This window comes from Triturus cristatus, chromosome 1_1 (assembly GCF_964204655.1).
Source record: "Triturus cristatus chromosome 1_1, aTriCri1.1, whole genome shotgun sequence".
Classification (NCBI taxonomy): domain Eukaryota; kingdom Metazoa; phylum Chordata; class Amphibia; order Caudata; family Salamandridae; genus Triturus; species Triturus cristatus.
The window spans coordinates 844783179-844808853 of record NC_140579.1 but is presented as its reverse complement, the minus strand read 5'-3'; positions in this window follow the sequence as shown (position 1 = coordinate 844808853).

The following is a 25675-nucleotide window of genomic DNA, read 5'->3' as shown; positions in this document are numbered from 1 at the left end:
TCCATTGTGTGGTTTTCACCAGAAAAGTTTCTAAGTGTTCATTTTTTAAACTTACAAATATTCCTCTAAAATCAGCCGAACTACGAATTCCAATTTACTCACCTGTTATCAGGAGAGAACCCAGTGCTGCATCTTTTAGACCAGCACTGACCCTGAAAAGTAATTCTAAGCGTACTTACCAGTAACTTGTATTTCCTTCCATAGGAATCCATTGTGTGGTTTTCACCAGAAAAGTTTCTTTGTCCATTTTTGAAACGTACAAATATTCCTCTAAAATCAGCAGAACTAGGAATTCCAATTTACTCACCTGTTATCAGGAGAGAACCCAGGGCTGCATATTTTAGACCAGCACTGACCCTGAAAAGTAATTCTAAGCGTACTTACTAGTAACTTGTATTTCCTTCCACAGGAATCCATTGTGTGGTTTTCACCAGAAAAGTTTCTAAGTGTCCATTTTTGAAACGTACAAATATTCCTCTAAAATCAGCAGAACTACGAATTCCAATTTACTCACCTGTTATCGGGAGAGAACCCAGGGCTGCATCTGTTAGCCCAGCACTGACCCTGAAAAGTAATTCTAAGCGTACTTACCAGTAACTTGTATTTCCTTCCATAGGAATCCATTGTGTGGTTTTCACCAGAAAAGTTTCTAAGTGTCCATTTTTGAAACGTACAAATATTCCTCTAAAATCAGCCAAACTACGAATTCCAATTTACTCACCTTTTATCAGGAAAGAACCCAGTGCTGCATCTTTTAGACCAGCACTGACCCTGAAAAGTAATTCTAAGCGTACTTACCAGTAACTTGTATTTTCTTCCATAGGAATCCATTGTGTGGTTTTCACCAGAAAAGTTTCTGTGTCCATTTTTGAAACGTACAAATATTCCTCTATAATCTGCAGAACTACGAATTCCAATTTACTCACCTGTTATCAGGAGAGAACCCAGGGCTGCATATTTTAGCCCAGCACTGACCCTGAAAAGTAATTCTAAGCGTACTTACTAGTAACTTGTATTTCCTTCCACAGGAATCCATTGTGTGGTTTTCACCAGAAAAGTTTCTAATTGACCATTTTTGAAACGTACAAATATTCCTCTAAAATCAGCAGAACTACGAATTCCAATTTACTCACCTGTTATCAGGAGAGAACCCAGGGCTGCATCTGTTAGCCCAGCACTGACCCTGAAAAGTAATTCTAAGCATACTTACCAGTAACTTGTATTTCCTTCCATAGGAATCCATTGTGTGGTTTTCACCAGAAAAGTTTCCAAGTGTCCATTTTTGAAACATACAAATATTCCTCTAAAATCAGCCGAACTATGAATTCCAATTTACTCACCTGTTATCAGGAGAGAACCCAGTGCTGCATCTTTTAGACCAGCACTGACCCTGAAAAGTAATTCTAAGCGTACTTACCAGTAACTTGTATTTCCTTCCATAGGAATCCATTGTGTGGTTTTCACCAGAAAAGTTTCTAAGTGTCCATTTTTGAAACGTACAAATATTCCTCTAAAATCAGCAGAACTACGAATTCCAATTTACTCACCTGTTATCAGGAGAGAACCCAGGGCTGCATCTGTTAGCTCAGCACTGACCATGAAAAGTAATTCTAAGCATACTTACCAGTAACTTGTATTTCCTTCCATAGGAATCCATTGTGTGGTTTTCACCAGAAAAGTTTCTTTGTCCATTTTTGAAACGTACAAATATTCCTCTAAAATCAGCAGAACTACGAATTCCAATTTACTCACCTGTTATCAGGAGAGAACCCAGGGCTGCATATTTTAGACCAGCACTGACCCTGAAAAGTAATTCTAAGCGTACTTACCAGTAACTTGTATTTCCTTCCATAGGAATCCATTGTGTGGTTTTCACCAGAAAAGTTTCTTTGTCCATTTTTGAAACGTACAAATATTCCTCTAAAATCAGCAGAACTACGAATTCCAATTTACTCACCTGTTATCAGGAGAGAACCCAGGGCTGCATATTTAAGCCCAGCACTGACCCTGAAAAGTAATTCTAAGCGTACTTACTAGTAACTTGTATTTCCTTCCACAGGAATCCATTGTGTGGTTTTCACCAGAAACGTTTCTAAGTGTCCATTTTTGAAACATACAAATATTCCTCTAAAATCAGCAGAACTATGAATTCCAATGTACTCACCTGTTATCAGGAGAGAACCCAGGGCTGCATCTGTTAGCCCAGCACTGACCCTGAAAAGTAATTCTAAGCATACTTACCAGTAACTTGTATTTCCTTCCACAGGAATCCATTGTGTGGTTTTCATCAGAAAAGTTTCTAAGTGTCCATTTTTGAAACGTACAAATAGTCCTCTAAAATCAGCCGAACTACGAATTCCAATTTACTCACCTGTTATCAGGAGAGAACCCAGGGCTGCATCTGTTAGCCCAGCACTGACCCTGAAAAGTAATTCTAAGTGTACTTACCAGTAACTTGTATTTTCTTCCATAGGAATCCATTGTGTGGTTTTCACCAGAAAAGTTTCTAAGTGTCCATTTTTGAAACGTACAAATATTCCTCTAAAATCAGCAAAACTACGAATTCCAATTTACTCACCTGTTATCAGGAGAGAACCCAGGGCTGCATCAGTTAGCTCAGCACTGACCATGAAAAGTAATTCTAAGCATACTTACCAGTAACTTGTATTTCCTTCCATAGGAATCCATTGTGTGGTTTTCACCAGAAAAGTTTCTAAGTGTCCATTTTTGAAACGTACAAATATTCCTCTAAAATCAGCCGAACTACGAATTCCAATTTACTCACCTGTTATCAGGAGAGAACCCAGTGCTGCATCTTTTAGACCAGCACTGACCCTGAAAAGTAATTCTAAGCGTACTTACCAGTAACTTGTATTTTCTTCCATAGGAATCCATTGTGTGGTTTTCACTAGAAAAGTTTCTGTGTCCATTTTTGAAACGTACAAATATTCCTCTAAAATCAGCAGAACTACGAATTCCAATTTACTCACCTGTTATCAGGAGAGAACCCAGGGCTGCATATTTTAGCCCAGCACTGACCCTGACAAGTAATTCTAAGCGTACTTACCAGTAACTTGTATTTCCTTTCATAGGAATCCATTGTGTGGTTTTTACCAGATAAGTTTCTAAGTGTCCATTTTTGAAACATACAAATATTCCTCTAAAATCAGCAGAACTACGAATTCCAATTTACTCACCTGTTATCAGGAGAGAACCCAGGGCTGCATCTGTTAGCTCAGCACTGACCATGAAAAGTAATTCTAAGCATACTTACCAGTAACTTGTATTTCCTTCCATAGGAATCCATTGTGTGGTTTTCACCAGAAATGTTTCTGTGTCCATTTTTGAAACGTACAAATATTCCTCTAAAATCAGCTGAACTACGAATTCAAATTTACTCACCTGTTATCAGGAGAGAACCCAGTGCTGCATCTGTTAGACCAGCACTGACCCTGAAAAGTAATTCTAAGCGTACTTACCAGTAATTTGTATTTCCTTCCATAGGAATCCATTGTGTGGTTTTCACCAGAAAAGTTTCTAAGTGTCCATTTTTGAAACGTACAAATAGTCCTCTAAAATCAGCCGAACTACGAATTCCAATTTACTCACCTGTTATCAGGAGAGAACACAGGGCTGCATCTGTTAGCCCAGCACTGACCCTGAAAAGTAATTCTAAGTGTACTTACCAGTAACTTGTATTTCCTTCCATAGGAATCCATTCTGTGGTTTTCACCAGAAAAGTTTCTAAGTGTCCATTTTTGAAACGTACAAATATTCCTCTAAAATCAGCAGAACTACGAATTCCAATTTACTCACCTGTTATCAGGAGAGAACCCAGGGCTGCATCTGTTAGCTCAGCACTGACCCTGAAAAGTAATTCTAAGCGTACTTACCAGTAACTTGTATTTCCTTCTATAGGAATCCATTGTGTGGTTTTCACCAGAAAAGTTTCTGTGTCCATTTTTGAAACGTACAAATATTCCTCTAAAATCAGCAGAACTACGAATTCCAATTTACTCACCTGTTATCAGGAGAGAACCCAGGGCTGCATATTTTAGCCCAGCACTGACCCTGAAAAGTAATTCTAAGCATACTTACTAGTAACTTGTATTTCCTTCCACAGGAATCCATTGTGTGGTTTTCACCAGAAAAGTTTCTAAGTGTCCATTTTTGAAACGTACAAATATTCCTCTAACATCAGCAGAACTACGAATTCCAATTTACTCACCTGTTATCAGGAGAGAACCCAGGGCTGCATCTGTTAGCCCAGCACTGACCCTGAAAAGTAATTCTAAGCGTACTTACCAGTAACTTGTATTTCCTTCCTTAGGAATCCATTGTGTGGTTTTCACCAGAAAAGTTACTTTGTCCATTTTTGAAACGTACAAATATTCCTCTAAAATCAGCAGAACTACGAATTCCAATTTACTCACCTGTTATCAGGAGAGAACCCAGGGCTGCATATTTAAGCCCAGCACTGACCCTGAAAAGTAATTCTAAGCGTACTTACTAGTAACTTGTATTTCCTTCCACAGGAATCCATTGTGTGGTTTTCACCAGAAAAGTTTCTAAGTGTCCATTTTTGAAACATACAAATATTCCTCTAAAATCAGCAGAACTATGAATTCCAATGTACTCACCTGTTATCAGGAGAGAACCCAGGGCTGCATCTGTTAGCCCAGCACTGACCCTGAAAAGTAATTCTAAGCATACTTACCAGTAACTTGTATTTCCTTCCATAGGAATCCATTGTGTGGTTTTCATCAGAAAAGTTTCTAAGTGTCCATTTTTGAAACGTACAAATAGTCCTCTAAAATCAGCCGAACTACGAATTCCAATTTACTCACCTGTTATCAGGAGAGAACCCAGGGCTGCATCTGTTAGCCCAGCACTGACCCTGAAAAGTAATTCTAAGTGTACTTACCAGTAACTTGTATTTTCTTCCATAGGAATCCATTGTGTGGTTTTCACCAGAAAAGTTTCTAAGTGTCCATTTTTGAAACGTACAAATATTCCTCTAAAATCAGCAGAACTACGAATTCCAATTTACTCACCTGTTATCAGGAGAGAACCCAGGGCTGCATATTTTAGCCCAGCACTGACCCTGAAAAGTAATTCTAAGCATACTTACTAGTAACTTGTATTTCCTTCCACAGGAATCCATTGTGTGGTTTTCACCAGAAAAGTTTCTAAGTGTCCATTTTTGAAACGTACAAATATTCCTCTAAAATCAGCAGAACTACGAATTCCAATTTACTCACCTGTTATCAGGAGAGAACCCAGGGCTGCATCTGTTAGCCCAGCACTGACCCTGAAAAGTAATTCTAAGCGTACTTACCAGTAACTTGTATTTCCTTCCATAGGAATCCATTGTGTGGTTTTCACCAGAAAAGTTACTTTGTCCATTTTTGAAACGTACAAATATTCCTCTAAAATCAGCAGAACTACGAATTCCAATTTACTCACCTGTTATCAGGAGAGAACCCAGGGCTGCATATTTAAGCCCAGCACTGACCCTGAAAAGTAATTCTAAGCGTACTTACTAGTAACTTGTATTTCCTTCCACAGGAATCCATTGTGTGGTTTTCACCAGAAAAGTTTCTAAGTGTCCATTTTTGAAACATACAAATATTCCTCTAAAATCAGCAGAACTATGAATTCCAATGTACTCACCTGTTATCAGGAGAGAACCCAGGGCTGCATCTGTTAGCCCAGCACTGACCCTGAAAAGTAATTCTAAGCATACTTACCAGTAACTTGTATTTCCTTCCATAGGAATCCATTGTGTGGTTTTCATCAGAAAAGTTTCTAAGTGTCCATTTTTGAAACGTACAAATAGTCCTCTAAAATCAGCCGAACTACGAATTCCAATTTACTCACCTGTTATCAGGAGAGAACCCAGGGCTGCATCTGTTAGCCCAGCACTGACCCTGAAAAGTAATTCTAAGTGTACTTACCAGTAACTTGTATTTTCTTCCATAGGAATCCATTGTGTGGTTTTCACCAGAAAAGTTTCTAAGTGTCCATTTTTGAAACGTACAAATATTCCTCTAAAATCAGCAAAACTACGAATTCCAATTTACTCACCTGTTATCAGGAGAGAACCCAGGGCTGCATCAGTTAGCTCAGCACTGACCATGAAAAGTAATTCTAAGCATACTTACCAGTAACTTGTATTTCCTTCCATAGGAATCCATTGTGTGGTTTTCACCAGAAAAGTTTCTAAGTGTCCATTTTTGAAACGTACAAATATTCCTCTAAAATCAGCCGAACTACGAATTCCAATTTACTCACCTGTTATCAGGAGAGAACCCAGTGCTGCATCTTTTAGACCAGCACTGACCCTGAAAAGTAATTCTAAGCGTACTTACCAGTAACTTGTATTTTCTTCCATAGGAATCCATTGTGTGGTTTTCACCAGAAAAGTTTCTGTGTCCATTTTTGAAACGTACAAATATTCCTCTAAAATCAGCAGAACTACGAATTCCAATTTACTCACCTGTTATCAGGAGAGAACCCAGGGCTGCATATTTTAGCCCAGCACTGACCCTGACAAGTAATTCTAAGCGTACTTACCAGTAACTTGTATTTCCTTTCATAGGAATCCATTGTGTGGTTTTTACCAGATAAGTTTCTAAGTGTCCATTTTTGAAACATACAAATATTCCTCTAAAATCAGCAGAACTACGAATTCCAATTTACTCACCTGTTATCAGGAGAGAACCCAGGGCTGCATCTGTTAGCTCAGCACTGACCATGAAAAGTAATTCTAAGCATACTTACCAGTAACTTGTATTTCCTTCCATAGGAATCCATTGTGTGGTTTTCACCAGAAATGTTTCTGTGTCCATTTTTGAAACGTTCAAATATTCCTCTAAAATCAGCTGAACTACGAATTCAAATTTACTCACCTGTTATCAGGAGAGAACCCAGTGCTGCATCTGTTAGACCAGCACTGACCCTGAAAAGTAATTCTAAGCGTACTTACCAGTAATTTGTATTTCCTTCCATAGGAATCCATTGTGTGGTTTTCACCAGAAAAGTTTCTAAGTGTCCATTTTTGAAACGTACAAATAGTCCTCTAAAATCAGCCGAACTACGAATTCCAATTTACTCACCTGTTATCAGGAGAGAACACAGGGCTGCATCTGTTAGCCCAGCACTGACCCTGAAAAGTAATTCTAAGTGTACTTACCAGTAACTTGTATTTCCTTCCATAGGAATCCATTCTGTGGTTTTCACCAGAAAAGTTTCTAAGTGTCCATTTTTGAAACGTACAAATATTCCTCTAAAATCAGCAGAACTACGAATTCCAATTTACTCACCTGTTATCAGGAGAGAACCCAGGGCTGCATCTGTTAGCTCAGCACTGACCCTGAAAAGTAATTCTAAGCGTACTTACCAGTAACTTGTATTTCCTTCTATAGGAATCCATTGTGTGGTTTTCACCAGAAAAGTTTCTGTGTCCATTTTTGAAACGTACAAATATTCCTCTAAAATCAGCAGAACTACGAATTCCAATTTACTCACCTGTTATCAGGAGAGAACCCAGGGCTGCATATTTTAGCCCAGCACTGACCCTGAAAAGTAATTCTAAGCATACTTACTAGTAACTTGTATTTCCTTCCACAGGAATCCATTGTGTGGTTTTCACCAGAAAAGTTTCTAAGTGTCCATTTTTGAAACGTACAAATATTCCTCTAAAATCAGCAGAACTACGAATTCCAATTTACTCACCTGTTATCAGGAGAGAACCCAGGGCTGCATCTGTTAGCCCAGCACTGACCCTGAAAAGTAATTCTAAGCGTACTTACCAGTAACTTGTATTTCCTTCCATAGGAATCCATTGTGTGGTTTTCACCAGAAAAGTTACTGTGTCCATTTTTGAAACGTACAAATATTCCTCTAAAATCAGCCGAACTACGAATTCCAATTTACTCACCTGTTATCAGGAGAGAACCCAGTGCTGCATATTTTAGCCCAGCCCTGACCCTGAAAAGTAATTGTAAGCGTACTTACTAGTAACTTGTATTTCCTTGCATAGGAATCCATTGTGTGGTTTTCACCAGAAAAGTTTCTAAGTGTCCATTTTTGAAACGTACAAATATTCCTCTAAAATCAGCAGAACTACAAATTGCAATTTACTCACCTGTTATCAGGAGAGAACCCAGGGCTGCATCTGTTAGCCCAGCACTGACCCTGAAAAGTAATTCTAAGCGTACTTACCAGTAATTTGTATTTCCTTCCATAGGAATCCATTGTGTGGTTTTCACCAGAAAAGTTTCTAAGTGTCCATTTTTGAAACGTACAAATAGTCCTCTAAAATCAGCCGAACTACGAATTCCAATTTACTCACCTGTTATCAGGAGAGAACACAGGGCTGCATCTGTTAGCCCAGCACTGACCCTGAAAAGTAATTCTAAGTGTACTTACCAGTAACTTGTATTTCCTTCCATAGGAATCCATTTTGTGGTTTTCACCAGAAAGGTTTCTGTGTCCATTTTTGAAACGTACAAATATTCCTCTAAAATCAGCAAAACTACGAATTCCAATTTACTCACCTGTTATCAGGAGAGAACCCAGGGCTGCATATTTTAGCCCAGCACTGACCCTGAAAAGTAATTCTAAGCGTACTTACTAGTAACTTGTTTTTCCTTCCACAGGAATCCATTGTGTGGTTTTCACCAGAAAAGTTTCTAAGTGTCCATTTTTGAAACGTACAAATATTCCTCTAAAATCAGCAGAACTACGAATTCCAATTTACTCACCTGTTATCAGGAGAGAACCCAGGGCTGCATCTGTTAGCCCAGCACTGACCCTGAAAAGTAATTCTAAGCGTACTTACCAGTAACTTGTATTTCCTTCCATAGGAATCCATTGTGTGGTTTTCACCAGAAAAGTTACTGTGTCCATTTTTGAAACGTACAAATATTCCTCTAAAATCAGCCGAACTACGAATTCCAATTTACTCACCTGTTATCAGGAGAGAACCCAGTGCTGCATATTTTAACCCAGCCCTGACCCTGAAAAGTAATTGTAAGCGTACTTACTAGTAACTTGTATTTCCTTCCATAGGAATCCATTGTGTGGTTTTCACCAGAAAAGTTTCTAAGTGTCCATTTTTGAAACGTACAAATATTCCTCTAAAATCAGCAGAACTACAAATTGCAATTTACTCACCTGTTATCAGGAGAGAACCCAGGGCTGCATCTGTTAGCCCAGCACTGACCCTGAAAAGTAATTCTAAGCATACTTACCAGTAACTTGTATTTCCTTCCATAGGAATCCATTGTGTGGTTTTCACCAGAAACGTTTCTGTGTCCATTTTTGAAACGTACAAATATTCCTCTAAAATCAGCCGAACTACGAATTCAAATTTACTCACCTGTTATCAGGAGAGAACCCAGTGCTGCATCTTTTAGACCAGCACTGACCCTGAAAAGTAATTCTAAGCGTACTTACCAGTAATTTGTATTTCCTTCCATAGGAATCCATTGTGTGGTTTTCACCAGAAAAGTTTCTAAGTGTCCATTTTTGAAACGTACAAATAGTCCTCTAAAATCAGCCGAACTACGAATTCCAATTTACTCACCTGTTATCAGGAGAGAACACAGGGCTGCATCTGTTAGCCCAGCACTGACCCTGAAAAGTAATTCTAAGTGTACTTACCAGTAACTTGTATTTCCTTCCATAGGAATCAATTGTGTGGTTTTCACCAGAAAAGTTTCTAAGTGTCCATTTTTGAAACGTACAAATATTCCTCTAAAATCAGCAGAACTACGAATTCCAATTTACTCACCTGTTATCAGGAGAGAACCCAGGGCTGCATCTGTTAGCTCAGCACTGACCCTGAAAAGTAATTCTAAGCATACTTACCAGTAACTTGTATTTCCTTCCATAGGAATCCATTGTGTGGTTTTCACCAGAAAAGTTTCTGTGTCCATTTTTGAAACGTACAAATATTCCTCTAAAATCAGCAGAACTACGAATTCCAATTTACTCACCTGTTATCAGGAGAGAACCCAGGGCTGCATATTTAGGCCCAGCACTGACCCTGAAAAGTAATTCTAAGCGTACTTACTAGTAACTTGTATTTCCTTCCACAGGAATCCATTGTGTGGTTTTCACCAGAAAAGTTTCTAAGTGTCCATTTTTGAAACGTACAAATATTCCTCTAAAATCAGCAGAACTACGAATTCCAATTTACTCACCTGTTATCAGGAGAGAACCCAGGGCTGCATATTTAGGCCCAGCACTGACCCTGAAAAGTAATTCTAAGTGTACTTACCAGTAACTTGTATTTTCTTCCATAGGAATCCATTGTGTGGTTTTCATCAGAAAAGTTTCTAAGTGTCCATTTTTGAAACGTACAAATATTCGTCTAAAATCAGCAGAACTACGAATTCCAATTTACTCACCTGTTATCAGGAGAGAACCCAGGGCTGCATCAGTTAGCTCAGCACTGACCATGAAAAGTAATTCTAAGCATACTTACCAGTAACTTGTATTTCCTTCCATAGGAATCCATTGTGTGGTTTTCACCAGAAAAGTTTCTAAGTGTCCATTTTTGAAACGTACAAATATTCCTCTAAAATCAGCCGAACTACGAATTCCAATTTACTCACCTGTTATCAGGAGAGAATCCAGTGCTTCATCTTTTAGACCAGCACTGACCCTGAAAAGTAATTCTAAGCGTACTTACCAGTAACTTGTATTTCCTTCCGTAGGAATCCATTGTGTGGTTTTCACCAGATAAGTTTCTAAGTGTCCAATTTTGAAATGTACAAATATTCCTCTAAAATCAGCCGATCTACGAATTCCGATTTACTCACCTGTTATCAGGAGAGAACCCAGGGCTGCATATTTTAGCCTAGCACTGACCCTGAAAAGTAATTCTAAGCGTACTTACTAGTAACTTGTATTTCCTTCCACAGGAATCCATTGTGTGGTTTTCACCAGAAAAGTTTCTAAGTGTCCATTTTTGAAACGTACAAATATTCCTCTAAAATCAGCAGAACTACGAATTCCAATTTACTCACCTGTTATCAGGAGAGAACCCAGGGCTGCATCTGTTAGCCCAGCACTGACCCTGAAAAGTAATTCTGAGCATACTTACCAGTAACTTGTATTTACTTCCTAGGAATCCATTGTGTGGTTTTCACCAGAAAAGTTTCTAAGTGTCCAGTTTTGAAACGTACAAATATTCCTCTAAAATCAGCCGAACTACGAATTCAAATTTACTCACCTGTTATCAGGAGAGAACCCAGTGCTGCATCTTTTAGACCAGCACTGACCCTGAAAAGTAATTCTAAGCGTACTTAACAGTAATTTGTATTTCCTTCCATAGGAATCCATTGTGTGGTTTTCACCAGAAAAGGTTCTAAGTGTCCATTTTTGAAACGTACAAATAGTCCTCTAAAATCAGCCGAACTACGAATTCCAATTTACTCACCTGTTATCAGGAGAGAACCCAGGGCTGCATCTGTTAGCCCAGCACTGACCCTGAAAAGTAATTCTAACTGTACTTACCAGTAACTTGTATTTCCTTCCATAGGAATCCATTGTGTGGTTTTCACCAGAAAAGTTTCTAAGTGCCCATTTTTGAAACGTACAAATATTCCTCTAAAGTCAGCAGAACTACGAATTCCAATTTACTCACCTATTATCAGGAGAGAACCCAGGGCTGCATCTGTTAGCTCAGCACTGACCATGAAAAGTAATTCTAAGCATACTTACCAGTAACTTGTATTTCCTTCCATAGGAATCCATTGTGTGGTTTTCACCAGAAAAGTTTCTAAGTGTTCATTTTTGAAACTTACAAATATTCCTCTAAAATCAGCCGAACTACGAATTCCAATTTACTCACCTGTTATCAGGAGAGAACCCAGTGCTGCATCTTTTAGACCAGCACTGACCCTGAAAAGTAATTCTAAGCGTACTTACCAGTAACTTGTATTTCCTTCCATAGGAATCCATTGTGTGGTTTTCACCAGAAAAGTTTCTGTGTCCATTTTTGAAACGTACAAATATTCCTCTAAAATCAGCCGAACTACGAATTCCAATTTACTCACCTGTTATCAGGAGAGAACCCAGTGCTTCATCTTTTAGACCAGCACTGACCCTGAAAAGTAATTCTAAGCGTACTTACTAGTAACTTGTATTTCCTTCCACAGGAATCCATTGTGTGGTTTTCACCAGAAAAGTTTCTAAGTGTCCATTTTTGAAATGTACAAATATTCCTCTAAAATCAGCAGAACTACGAATTCCAATTTACTCACCTGTTATCAGGAGAGAACCCAGGGCTGCATCTGTTAGCCCAGCACTGACCCTGAAAAGTAATTCTAAGTGTACTTACCAGTAACTTGTATTTTCTTCCATAGGAATCCATTGTGTGGTTTTCACCAGAAAAGTTTCTAAGTGTCCATTTTTGAAACGTACAAATATTCCTCTAAAATCAGCAGAACTACGAATTCCAATTTACTCACCTGTTATCAGGAGAGAACCCAGGGCTGCATCAGTTAGCTCAGCACTGACCATGAAAAGTAATTCTAAGCATACTTACCAGTAACTTGTATTTCCTTCCATAGGAATCCATTGTGTGGTTTTCACCAGAAAAGTTTCTAAGTGTCCATTTTTGAAACGTACAAATATTCCTCTAAAATCAGCCGAACTACGAATTCCAATTTACTCACCTGTTATCAGGAGAGAACCCAGTGCTTCATCTTTTAGACCAGCACTGACCCTGAAAAGTAATTCTAAGCGTACTTACCAGTAACTTGTATTTCCTTCCGTAGGAATCCATTGTGTGGTTTTCACCAGATAAGTTTCTAAGTGTCCAATTTTGAAATGTACAAATATTCCTCTAAAATCAGCCGATCTACGAATTCCGATTTACTCACCTGTTATCAGGAGAGAACCCAGGGCTGCATATTTTAGCCTAGCACTGACCCTGAAAAGTAATTCTAAGCGTACTTACTAGTAACTTGTATTTCCTTCCACAGGAATCCATTGTGTGGTTTTCACCAGAAAAGTTTCTAAGTGTCCATTTTTGAAACGTACAAATATTCCTCTAAAATCAGCAGAACTACGAATTCCAATTTACTCACCTGTTATCAGGAGAGAACCCAGGGCTGCATCTGTTAGCCCAGCACTGACCCTGAAAAGTAATTCTGAGCATACTTACCAGTAACTTGTATTTACTTCCATAGGAATCCATTGTGTGGTTTTCACCAGAAAAGTTTCTAAGTGTCCAGTTTTGAAACGTACAAATATTCCTCTAAAATCAGCCGAACTACGAATTCAAATTTACTCACCTGTTATCAGGAGAGAACCCAGTGCTGCATCTTTTAGACCAGCACTGACCCTGAAAAGTAATTCTAAGCGTACTTAACAGTAATTTGTATTTCCTTCCATAGGAATCCATTGTGTGGTTTTCACCAGAAAAGGTTCTAAGTGTCCATTTTTGAAACGTACAAATAGTCCTCTAAAATCAGCCGAACTACGAATTCCAATTTACTCACCTGTTATCAGGAGAGAACCCAGGGCTGCATCTGTTAGCCCAGCACTGACCCTGAAAAGTAATTCTAACTGTACTTACCAGTAACTTGTATTTCCTTCCATAGGAATCCATTGTGTGGTTTTCACCAGAAAAGTTTCTAAGTGCCCATTTTTGAAACGTACAAATATTCCTCTAAAGTCAGCAGAACTACGAATTCCAATTTACTCACCTGTTATCCGGAGAGAACCCAGGGCTGCATCTGTTAGCTCAGCACTGACCATGAAAAGTAATTCTAAGCATACTTACCAGTAACTTGTATTTCCTTCCATAGGAATCCATTGTGTGGTTTTCACCAGAAAAGTTTCTAAGTGTTCATTTTTGAAACTTACAAATATTCCTCTAAAATCAGCCGAACTACGAATTCCAATTTACTCACCTGTTATCAGGAGAGAACCCAGTGCTGCATCTTTTAGACCAGCACTGACCCTGAAAAGTAATTCTAAGCGTACTTACCAGTAACTTGTATTTCCTTCCATAGGAATCCATTGTGTGGTTTTCACCAGAAAAGTTTTTTTGTCCATTTTTGAAACGTACAAATATTCCTCTAAAATCAGCAGAACTAGGAATTCCAATTTACTCACCTGTTATCAGGAGAGAACCCAGGGCTGCATATTTTAGACCAGCACTGACCCTGAAAAGTAATTCTAAGCGTACTTACTAGTAACTTGTATTTCCTTCCACAGGAATCCATTCTGTGGTTTTCACCAGAAAAGTTTCTAAGTGTCCATTTTTGAAACGTACAAATATTCCTCTAAAATCAGCAGAACTACGAATTCCAATTTACTCACCTGTTATCGGGAGAGAACCCAGGGCTGCATCTGTTAGCCCAGCACTGACCCTGAAAAGTAATTCTAAGCGTACTTACCAGTAACTTGTATTTCCTTCCATAGGAATCCATTGTGTGGTTTTCACCAGAAAAGTTTCTAAGTGTCCATTTTTGAAACGTACAAATATTCCTCTAAAATCAGCCAAACTACGAATTCCAATTTACTCACCTTTTATCAGGAGAGAACCCAGTGCTGCATCTTTTAGACCAGCACTGACCCTGAAAAGTAATTCTAAGCGTACTTACCAGTAACTTGTATTTTCTTCCATAGGAATCCATTGTGTGGTTTTCACCAGAAAAGTTTCTGTGTCCATTTTTGAAACGTACAAATATTCCTCTATAATCTGCAGAACTACGAATTCCAATTTACTCACCTGTTATCAGGAGAGAACCCAGGGCTGCATATTTTAGCCTAGCACTGACCCTGAAAAGTAATTCTAAGCGTACTTACTAGTAACTTGTATTTCCTTCCACAGGAATCCATTGTGTGGTTTTCACCAGAAAAGTTTCTAAGTGTCCATTTTTGAAACGTACAAATATTCCTCTAAAATCAGCAGAACTACGAATTCCAATTTACTCACCTGTTATCAGGAGAGAACCCAGGGCTGCATCTGTTAGCCCAGCACTGACCCTGAAAAGTAATTCTGAGCATACTTACCAGTAACTTGTATTTACTTCCATAGGAATCCATTGTGTGGTTTTCACCAGAAAAGTTTCTAAGTGTCCAGTTTTGAAACGTACAAATATTCCTCTAAAATCAGCCGAACTACGAATTCAAATTTACTCACCTGTTATCAGGAGAGAACCCAGTGCTGCATCTTTTAGACCAGCACTGACCCTGAAAAGTAATTCTAAGCGTACTTAACAGTAATTTGTATTTCCTTCCATAGGAATCCATTGTGTGGTTTTCACCAGAAAAGGTTCTAAGTGTCCATTTTTGAAACGTACAAATAGTCCTCTAAAATCAGCCGAACTACGAATTCCAATTTACTCACCTGTTAACAGGAGAGAACCCAGGGCTGCATCTGTTAGCCCAGCACTGACCCTGAAAAGTAATTCTAACTGTACTTACCAGTAACTTGTATTTCCTTCCATAGGAATCCATTGTGTGGTTTTCACCAGAAAAGTTTCTAAGTGCCCATTTTTGAAACGTACAAATATTCCTCTAAAGTCAGCAGAACTACGAATTCCAATTTACTCACCTGTTATCAGGAGAGAACCCAGGGCTGCATCTGTTAGCTCAGCACTGACCATGAAAAGTAATTCTAAGCATACTTACCAGTAACTTGTATTTCCTTCCATAGGAATCCATTGTGTGGTTTTCACCAGAAAAGTTTCTAAGTGTTCATTTTTGAAACTTACAAATATTCCTCTAAAATCAGCCGAACTACGAATTCCAATTTACTCACCTGTTATCAGGAGAGAACCCAGTGCTGCATCTTTTAGACCAGCACTGACCCTGAAAAGTAATTCTAAGCGTACTTACCAGTAACTTGTATTTCCTTCCATAGGAATCCATTGTGTGGTTTTCACCAGAAAAGTTTCTGTGTCCATTTTTGAAACGTACAAATATTCCTCTAAAATCAGCCGAACTACGAATTCCAATTTACTCACCTGTTATCAGGAGAGAACCCAGTGCTTCATCTTTTAGACCAGCACTGACCCTGAAAAGTAATTCTAAGCGTACTTACTAGTAACTTGTATTTCCTTCCACAGGAATCCATTGTGTGGTTTTCACCAGAAAAGTTTCTAAGTGTCCATTTTTGAAATGTACAAATATTCCTCTAAAATCAGCAGAACTACGAATTCCAATTTACTCACCTGTTATCAGGAGAGAACCCAGGGCTGCATCTGTTAGCCCAGCACTGACCCTGAAAAGTAATTCTAAGTGTACTTACCAGTAACTTGTATTTTCTTCCATAGGAATCCATTGTGTGGTTTTCACCAGAAAAGTTTCTAAGTGTCCATTTTTGAAACGTACAAATATTCCTCTAAAATCAGCAGAACTACGAATTCCAATTTACTCACCTGTTATCAGGAGAGAACCCAGGGCTGCATCAGTTAGCTCAGCACTGACCATGAAAAGTAATTCTAAGCATACTTACCAGTAACTTGTATTTCCTTCCATAGGAATCCATTGTGTGGTTTTCACCAGAAAAGTTTCTAAGTGTCCATTTTTGAAACGTACAAATATTCCTCTAAAATCAGCCGAACTACGAATTCCAATTTACTCACCTGTTATCAGGAGAGAACCCAGTGCTTCATCTTTTAGACCAGCACTGACCCTGAAAAGTAATTCTAAGCGTACTTACCAGTAACTTGTATTTCCTTCCGTAGGAATCCATTGTGTGGTTTTCACCAGATAAGTTTCTAAGTGTCCAATTTTGAAATGTACAAATATTCCTCTAAAATCAGCCGATCTACGAATTCCGATTTACTCACCTGTTATCAGGAGAGAACCCAGGGCTGCATATTTTAGCCTAGCACTGACCCTGAAAAGTAATTCTAAGCGTACTTACTAGTAACTTGTATTTCCTTCCACAGGAATCCATTGTGTGGTTTTCACCAGAAAAGTTTCTAAGTGTCCATTTTTGAAACGTACAAATATTCCTCTAAAATCAGCAGAACTACGAATTCCAATTTACTCACCTGTTATCAGGAGAGAACCCAGGGCTGCATCTGTTAGCCCAGCACTGACCCTGAAAAGTAATTCTGAGCATACTTACCAGTAACTTGTATTTACTTCCATAGGAATCCATTGTGTGGTTTTCACCAGAAAAGTTTCTAAGTGTCCAGTTTTGAAACGTACAAATATTCCTCTAAAATCAGCCGAACTACGAATTCAAATTTACTCACCTGTTATCAGGAGAGAACCCAGTGCTGCATCTTTTAGACCAGCACTGACCCTGAAAAGTAATTCTAAGCGTACTTAACAGTAATTTGTATTTCCTTCCATAGGAATCCATTGTGTGGTTTTCACCAGAAAAGGTTCTAAGTGTCCATTTTTGAAACGTACAAATAGTCCTCTAAAATCAGCCGAACTACGAATTCCAATTTACTCACCTGTTATCAGGAGAGAACCCAGGGCTGCATCTGTTAGCCCAGCACTGACCCTGAAAAGTAATTCTAACTGTACTTACCAGTAACTTGTATTTCCTTCCATAGGAATCCATTGTGTGGTTTTCACCAGAAAAGTTTCTAAGTGCCCATTTTTGAAACGTACAAATATTCCTCTAAAGTCAGCAGAACTACGAATTCCAATTTACTCACCTGTTATCCGGAGAGAACCCAGGGCTGCATCTGTTAGCTCAGCACTGACCATGAAAAGTAATTCTAAGCATACTTACCAGTAACTTGTATTTCCTTCCATAGGAATCCATTGTGTGGTTTTCACCAGAAAAGTTTCTAAGTGTTCATTTTTGAAACTTACAAATATTCCTCTAAAATCAGCCGAACTACGAATTCCAATTTACTCACCTGTTATCAGGAGAGAACCCAGTGCTGCATCTTTTAGACCAGCACTGACCCTGAAAAGTAATTCTAAGCGTACTTACCAGTAACTTGTATTTCCTTCCATAGGAATCCATTGTGTGGTTTTCACCAGAAAAGTTTCTTTGTCCATTTTTGAAACGTACAAATATTCCTCTAAAATCAGCAGAACTAGGAATTCCAATTTACTCACCTGTTATCAGGAGAGAACCCAGTGCTTCATCTTTTAGACCAGCACTGACCCTGAAAAGTAATTCTAAGCGTACTTACTAGTAACTTGTATTTCCTTCCACAGGAATCCATTGTGTGGTTTTCACCAGAAAAGTTTCTAAGTGTCCATTTTTGAAATGTACAAATATTCCTCTAAAATCAGCAGAACTACGAATTCCAATTTACTCACCTGTTATCAGGAGAGAACCCAGGGCTGCATCTGTTAGCCCAGCACTGACCCTGAAAAGTAATTCTAAGTGTACTTACCAGTAACTTGTATTTTCTTCCATAGGAATCCATTGTGTGGTTTTCACCAGAAAAGTTTCTAAGTGTCCATTTTTGAAACGTACAAATATTCCTCTAAAATCAGCAGAACTACGAATTCCAATTTACTCACCTGTTATCAGGAGAGAACCCAGGGCTGCATCAGTTAGCTCAGCACTGACCATGAAAAGTAATTCTAAGCATACTTACCAGTAACTTGTATTTCCTTCCATAGGAATCCATTGTGTGGTTTTCACCAGAAAAGTTTCTAAGTGTCCATTTTTGAAACGTACAAATATTCCTCTAAAATCAGCCGAACTACGAATTCCAATTTACTCACCTGTTATCAGGAGAGAACCCAGTGCTTCATCTTTTAGACCAGCACTGACCCTGAAAAGTAATTCTAAGCGTACTTACCAGTAACTTGTATTTCCTTCCGTAGGAATCCATTGTGTGGTTTTCACCAGATAAGTTTCTAAGTGTCCAATTTTGAAATGTACAAATATTCCTCTAAAATCAGCCGATCTACGAATTCCGATTTACTCACCTGTTATCAGGAGAGAACCCAGGGCTGCATATTTTAGCCTAGCACTGACCCTGAAAAGTAATTCTAAGCGTACTTACTAGTAACTTGTATTTCCTTCCACAGGAATCCATTGTGTGGTTTTCACCAGAAAAGTTTCTAAGTGTCCATTTTTGAAACGTACAAATATTCCTCTAAAATCAGCAGAACTACGAATTCCAATTTACTCACCTGTTATCAGGAGAGAACCCAGGGCTGCATCTGTTAGCCCAGCACTGACCCTGAAAAGTAATTCTGAGCATACTTACCAGTAACTTGTATTTACTTCCATAGGAATCCATTGTGTGGTTTTCACCAGAAAAGTTTCTAAGTGTCCAGTTTTGAAACGTACAAATATTCCTCTAAAATCAGCCGAACTACGAATTCAAATTTACTCACCTGTTATCAGGAGAGAACCCAGTGCTGCATCTTTTAGACCAGCACTGACCCTGAAAAGTAATTCTAAGCGTACTTAACAGTAATTTGTATTTCCTTCCATAGGAATCCATTGTGTGGTTTTCACCAGAAAAGGTTCTAAGTGTCCATTTTTGAAACGTACAAATAGTCCTCTAAAATCAGCCGAACTACGAATTCCAATTTACTCACCTGTTATCAGGAGAGAACCCAGGGCTGCATCTGTTAGCCCAGCACTGACCCTGAAAAGTAATTCTAACTGTACTTACCAGTAACTTGTATTTCCTTCCATAGGAATCCATTGTGTGGTTTTCACCAGAAAAGTTTCTAAGTGCCCATTTTTGAAACGTACAAATATTCCTCTAAAGTCAGCAGAACTACGAATTCCAATTTACTCACCTGTTATCCGGAGAGAACCCAGGGCTGCATCTGTTAGCTCAGCACTGACCATGAAAAGTAATTCTAAGCATACTTACCAGTAACTTGTATTTCCTTCCATAGGAATCCATTGTGTGGTTTTCACCAGAAAAGTTTCTAAGTGTTCATTTTTGAAACTTACAAATATTCCTCTAAAATCAGCCGAACTACGAATTCCAATTTACTCACCTGTTATCAGGAGAGAACCCAGTGCTGCATCTTTTAGACCAGCACTGACCCTGAAAAGTAATTCTAAGCGTACTTACCAGTAACTTGTATTTCCTTCCATAGGAATCCATTGTGTGGTTTTCACCAGAAAAGTTTCTTTGTCCATTTTTGAAACGTACAAATATTCCTCTAAAATCAGCAGAACTAGGAATTCCAATTTACTCACCTGTTATCAGGAGAGAACCCAGGGCTGCATATTTTAGACCAGCACTGACCCTGAAAAGTAATTCTAAGCGTACTTACTAGTAACTTGTATTTCCTTCCACAGGAATCCATTCTGTGGTTTTCACCAGAAAAGTTTCTAAGTGTCCATTTTTGAAACGTACAAATATTCCTCTAAAATCAGCAGAACTACGAATTCCAATTTACTCACCTGTTATCGGGAGAGAACCCAGGGCTGCATCTGTTAGCCCAGCACTGACCCTGAAAAGTAATTCTAAGCGTACTTACCAGTAACTTGTATTTCCTTCCATAGGAATCCATTGTGTGGTTTTCACCAGAAAAGTTTCTAAGTGTCCATTTTTGAAACGTACAAATATTCCTCTAAAATCAGCCAAACTACGAATTCCAATTTACTCACCTTTTATCAGGAGAGAACCCAGTGCTGCATCTTTTAGACCAGCACTGACCCTGAAAAGTAATTCTAAGCGTACTTACCAGTAACTTGTATTTTCTTCCATAGGAATCCATTGTGTGGTTTTCACCAGAAAAGTTTCTGTGTCCATTTTTGAAACGTACAAATATTCCTCTATAATCTGCAGAACTACGAATTCCAATTTACTCACCTGTTATCAGGAGAGAACCCAGGGCTGCATATTTTAGCCCAGCACTGACCCCGAAAAGTAATTCTAAGCGTACTTACTAGTAACTTGTATTTCCTTCCACAGGAATCCATTGTGTGGTTTTCACCAGAAAAGTTTCTAATTGACCATTTTTGAAACGTACAAATATTCCTCTAAAATCAGCAGAACTACGAATTCCAATTTACTCACCTGTTATCAGGAGAGAACCCAGGGCTGCATCTGTTAGCCCAGCACTGACCCTGAAAAGTAATTCTAAGCATACTTACCAGTAACTTGTATTTCCTTCCATAGGAATCCATTGTGTGGTTTTCACCAGAAAAGTTTCCAAGTGTCCATTTTTGAAACGTACAAATATTCCTCTAAAATCAGCTGAACTACGAATTCCAATTTACTCACCTGTTATCAGGAGAGAACCCAGTGCTGCATCTTTTAGACCAGCACTGACCCTGAAAAGTAATTCTAAGCGTACTTACCAGTAACTTGTATTTCCTTCCATAGGAATCCATTGTGTGGTTTTCACCAGAAAAGTTTCTTTGTCCATTTTTGAAACGTACAAATATTCCTCTAAAATCAGCAGAACTACGAATTCCAATTTACTCACCTGTTATCAGGAGAGAACCCAGGGCTGCATATTTAAGCCCAGCACTGACCCTGAAAAGTAATTCTAAGCGTACTTACTAGTAACTTGTATTTCCTTCCACAGGAATCCATTGTGTGGTTTTCACCAGAAAAGTTTCTAAGTGTCCATTTTTGAAACATACAAATATTCCTCTAAAATCAGCAGAACTATGAATTCCAATGTACTCACCTGTTATCAGGAGAGAACCCAGGGCTGCATCTGTTAGCCCAGCACTGACCCTGAAAAGTAATTCTAAGCATACTTACCAGTAACTTGTATTTCCTTCCATAGGAATCCATTGTGTGGTTTTCATCAGAAAAGTTTCTAAGTGTCCATTTTTGAAACGTACAAATAGTCCTCTAAAATCAGCCGAACTACGAATTCCAATTTACTCACCTGTTATCAGGAGAGAACCCAGGGCTGCATCTGTTAGCCCAGCACTGACCCTGAAAAGTAATTCTAAGTGTACTTACCAGTAACTTGTATTTTCTTCCATAGGAATCCATTGTGTGGTTTTCACCAGAAAAGTTTCTAAGTGTCCATTTTTGAAACGTACAAATATTCCTCTAAAATCAGCAAAACTACGAATTCCAATTTACTCACCTGTTATCAGGAGAGAACCCAGGGCTGCATCAGTTAGCTCAGCACTGACCATGAAAAGTAATTCTAAGCATACTTACCAGTAACTTGTATTTCCTTCCATAGGAATCCATTGTGTGGTTTTCACCAGAAAAGTTTCTAAGTGTCCATTTTTGAAACGTACAAATATTCCTCTAAAATCAGCCGAACTACGAATTCCAATTTACTCACCTGTTATCAGGAGAGAACCCAGTGCTGCATCTTTTAGACCAGCACTGACCCTGAAAAGTAATTCTAAGCGTACTTACCAGTAACTTGTATTTTCTTCCATAGGAATCCATTGTGTGGTTTTCACCAGAAAAGTTTCTGTGTCCATTTTTGAAACGTACAAATATTCCTCTAAAATCTGCAGAACTACGAATTCCAATTTACTCACCTGTTATCAGGAGAGAACCCAGGGCTTCATATTTTAGCCCAGCACTGACCCTGAAAAGTAATTCTAAGCGCACTTACTAGTAACTTGTATTTCCTTCCACAGGAATCTATTGTGTGGTTTTCACCAGAAAAGTTTCTAAGTGTCCATTTTTGAAACGTACAAATATTCCTCTAAAATCAGCAGAACTACGAATTCCAATTTACTCACCTGTTATCAGGAGAGAACCCAGGGCTGCATCTGTTAGCCCAGCACTGACCCTGAAAAGTAATTCTAAGCATACTTACCAGTAACTTGTATTTCCTTCCATAGGAATCCATTGTGTGGTTTTCACCAGAAAAGTTTCCAAGTGTCCATTTTTGAAACATACAAATATTCCTCTAAAATAAGCCGAACTACGAATTCCAATTTACTCACCTGTTATCAGGAGAGAACCCAGTGCTGCATCTTTTAGACCAGCACTGACCCTGAAAAGTAATTCTAAGCGTACTTACCAGTAACTTGTATTTACTTCCATAGGAATCCATTGTGTGGTTTTCACCAGAAAAGTTTCTAAGTGTCCATTTTTGAAACGTACAAATATTCCTCTAAAATCAGCAGAACTACGAATTCCAATTTACTCACCTGTTATCAGGAGAGAACCCAGGGCTGCATCTGTTAGCTCAGCACTGACCATGAAGAGTAATTCTAAGCATACTTACCAGTAACTTGTATTTCCTTCCATAGGAATCCATTGTGTGGTTTTCACCAGAAAAGTTTCTAAGTGTTCATTTTTGAAACGTACAAATATTCCTCAAAAATCAGCCGAACTACGAATTCCAATTTACTCACCTGTTATCAGGAGAGAACCCAGTGCTGCATCTTTTAGACCAGCACTGACCCTGAAAAGTAATTCTAAGCGTACTTACCAGTAACTTGTATTTCCTTCCATAGGAATCCATTGTGTGGTTTTCACCAGAAAAGTTTCTTTGTCCATTTTTGAAACGTACAAATATTCCTCTAAAATCAGCAGAACTACGAATTCCAATTTACTCACCTGTTATCAGGAGAGAACCCAGGGCTGCATATTTTAGCCCAGCACTGACCCTGACAAGTAATTCTAAGCGTACTTACCAGTAACTTGTATTTCCTTTCATAGGAATCCATTGTGTGGTTTTTACCAGATAAGTTTCTAAGTGTCCATTTTTGAAACATACAAATATTCCTCTAAAATCAGCAGAACTACGAATTCCAATTTACTCACCTGTTATCAGGAGAGAACCCAGGGCTGCATCTGTTAGCTCAGCACTGACCATGAAAAGTAATTCTAAGCATACTTACCAGTAACTTGTATTTCCTTCCATAGGAATCCATTGTGTGGTTTTCACCAGAAATGTTTCTGTGTCCATTTTTGAAACGTACAAATATTCCTCTAAAATCAGCTGAACTACGAATTCAAATTTACTCACCTGTTATCAGGAGAGAACCCAGTGCTGCATCTGTTAGACCAGCACTGACCCTGAAAAGTAATTCTAAGCGTACTTACCAGTAATTTGTATTTCCTTCCATAGGAATCCATTGTGTGGTATTCACCAGAAAAGTTTCTAAGTGTCCATTTTTGAAACGTACAAATAGTCCTCTAAAATCAGCCGAACTACGAATTCCAATTTACTCACCTGTTATCAGGAGAGAACACAGGGCTGCATCTGTTAGCCCAGCACTGACCCTGAAAAGTAATTCTAAGTGTACTTACCAGTAACTTGTATTTCCTTCCATAGGAATCCATTCTGTGGTTTTCACCAGAAATGTTTCTAAGTGTCCATTTTTGAAACGTACAAATATTCCTCTAAAATCAGCAGAACTACGAATTCCAATTTACTCACCTGTTATCAGGAGAGAACCCAGGGCTGCATCTGTTAGCTCAGCACTGACCCTGAAAAGTAATTCTAAGCGTACTTACCAGTAACTTGTATTTCCTTCTATAGGAATCCATTGTGTGGTTTTCACCAGAAAAGTTTCTGTGTCCATTTTTGAAACGTACAAATATTCCTCTAAAATCAGCAGAACTACGAATTCCAATTTACTCACCTGTTATCAGGAGAGAACCCAGGGCTGCATATTTTAGCCCAGCACTGACCCTGAAAAGTAATTCTAAGCATACTTACTAGTAACTTGTATTTCCTTCCACAGGAATCCATTGTGTGGTTTTCACCAGAAAAGTTTCTAAGTGTCCATTTTTGAAACGTACAAATATTCCTCTAAAATCAGCAGAACTACGAATTCCAATTTACTCACCTGTTATCAGGAGAGAACCTAGGGCTGCATCTGTTAGCCCAGCACTGACCCTGAAAAGTAATTCTAAGCGTACTTACCAGTAACTTGTATTTCCTTCCATAGGAATCCATTGTGTGGTTTTCACCAGAAAAGTTACTGTGTCCATTTTTGAAACGTACAAATATTCCTCTAAAATCAGCCGAACTACGAATTCCAATTTACTCACCTGTTATCAGGAGAGAACCCAGTGCTGCATATTTTAGCCCAGCCCTGACCCTGAAAAGTAATTGTAAGCGTACTTACTAGTAACTTGTATTTCCTTCCATAGGAATCCATTGTGTGGTTTTCACCAGAAAAGTTTCTAAGTGTCCATTTTTGAAACGTACAAATATTCCTCTAAAATCAGCAGAACTACAAATTGCAATTTACTCACCTGTTATCAGGAGAGAACCCAGGGCTGCATCTGTTAGCCCAGCACTGACCCTGAAAAGTAATTCTAAGCGTACTTACCAGTAATTTGTATTTCCTTCCATAGGAATCCATTGTGTGGTTTTCACCAGAAAAGTTTCTAAGTGTCCATTTTTGAAACGTACAAATAGTCCTCTAAAATCAGCCGAACTACGAATTCCAATTTACTCACCTGTTATCAGGAGAGAACACAGGGCTGCATCTGTTAGCCCAGCACTGACCCTGAAAAGTAATTCTAAGTGTACTTACCAGTAACTTGTATTTCCTTCCATAGGAATCCATTCTGTGGTTTTCACCAGAAAAGTTTCTAAGTGTCCATTTTTGAAACGTACAAATATTCCTCTAAAATCAGCAGAACTACGAATTCCAATTTACTCACCTGTTATCAGGAGAGAACCCAGGGCTGCATCTGTTAGCTCAGCACTGACCCTGAAAAGTAATTCTAAGCGTACTTACCAGTAACTTGTATTTCCTTCTATAGGAATCCATTGTGTGGTTTTCACCAGAAAAGTTTCTGTGTCCATTTTTGAAACGTACAAATATTCCTCTAAA